The following is a 1804-nucleotide window of genomic DNA, read 5'->3' as shown; positions in this document are numbered from 1 at the left end:
ATCTTTTTCAAATTATATTATATTGCAATCTTAATTTTACATATTTTTTTAATTTTGTTTCTGTATTTATTGTTTTAAATTTATTTCATTCGCTTCAAAAAATTCATGTTTAAAATAAAATTTCATAAAGATAGATTTTTTACATTTTCAATTTATTATTTATTGATAAATTGTAAATTTAAAAAAGGTATTTATTAAACTTTTATTGGTTAAACGTTTTGAGATATATTTAATTATAAAATTTATAAATTAGTAATTAATATCTAATGTGTTTTTTAATATGTATGAAAATATTAAAAATTATATGTTGTAAAAATAAATTTTGTATATCTTTTTGACCCACGGGAGGATTTTCTTTCGCACGGGATTGTTATTCACTTTTAAGTTTATTGTTTTTGCAGGATTTTTTATTTGTTTTAAGTTTATTGTTTGATGATTGTTTCTATATCGAAATAGTTGAGTAATAATTATCTGTCAAACATATATTATCACAATGTCTAAATTAATTATTGTAATAATTTCTTGAGGTTGTATTTATTTGAACAGAGTCTTGTTGTTTTTATGAGGTCTGCCATTTTCTCAAAACGAAAGTTGAAGTAGATCTGTAGAAGTAATGTGTGTTTAGTTTAAGTGTTTTATATTTGATTTATCTCGGAATCTTGTTATTTTCTTATACTGTCGTTGTATCTTCTAAATATATGTACAATCCTATTTGTTTATAGTCTAAAGAATGAGGGATAAAAAATGCAACATCATTAATCAGGAGACCAAATCAAAACACCGAGGAATATATATTTGTGTAATCATAGCCGAGGAATCATATTTTTGCGGTAAAATCTCTCCTCCCTTTCTTTTAATGTTGTTCTTACGAAAATTGTTGCACTATAACATTGGTCTTCTGTAGTTATTGTAAACATTGTTTAGATATAGATTTATCAATAAGGTAGTTAGCAATTTATGAAATCTATTTAATACTCCCTAATTTCTACGAAGTTAAAAGTTTTGGGGCAAAATTGTTTCATACAGATAGAACCTTTATTTTCTATGAATTTTTTATTATTTAATGTAATACTCTTTATTAATATGTGTGAACAATTCAGAAATATTATAGTTGTGAAACGGAGAAAGTATTTGTGGTTATACAAGTCGTCCACTACTTTTTTTGAGTACCAAGGTAATAAACATAAGTTCAATGTTAAGCATTGACTATTGGCATTAGATATGCTAGAGATCGTTGGCGCGGAGTTTTTGCATTTTAATCTATTTTTGTTTCTTGCTTACTAATTTATCATTCAGTTTTTCAATGCATTTTATCTTCACCATCTCCTCTTGTCTTGTTTACATTTGTTTTCACGTTCTGTCGTTTGATTTGTCTTAGTTTTGGCTTGTGTAATAACTTAACTCTGCTCATTCTTCTTTCATTCTTTATTGATTGATATTTTTATCTCGTTTAGCTTTGTGTTGCCACTAATTTGCTCGAATCATTTTTCATCATTTGCTTCGTATTCTTTTCATATTTATTAACTATTGTCTCCAATCTCTTTAAATCCTAAAAATCCTACATATTCTTTTGTTTATTAAATCACATATTAAATATTGTTGAAACTATTTATTTATTCTAATAAGTCCTTACGATTATAACTAAGATGATATGGATAAAAGACTGATTATAATTTAGTTGAAATTAAAGTCTAAAGTAGAAGTTATTAAACTTGCAATCCTTCTTTTTATCATCCAAGATAGCTTTAGTCATATAAATTATATTGATTTAGAAAACCCATAAGCTATTTCAATCCCAAACAAC

The sequence above is a fragment of the Brassica oleracea genome, chromosome C5 (assembly GCF_000695525.1).
Source record: "Brassica oleracea var. oleracea cultivar TO1000 chromosome C5, BOL, whole genome shotgun sequence".
Classification (NCBI taxonomy): domain Eukaryota; kingdom Viridiplantae; phylum Streptophyta; class Magnoliopsida; order Brassicales; family Brassicaceae; genus Brassica; species Brassica oleracea.
Note: the sequence above shows the minus strand (reverse complement) of the source record.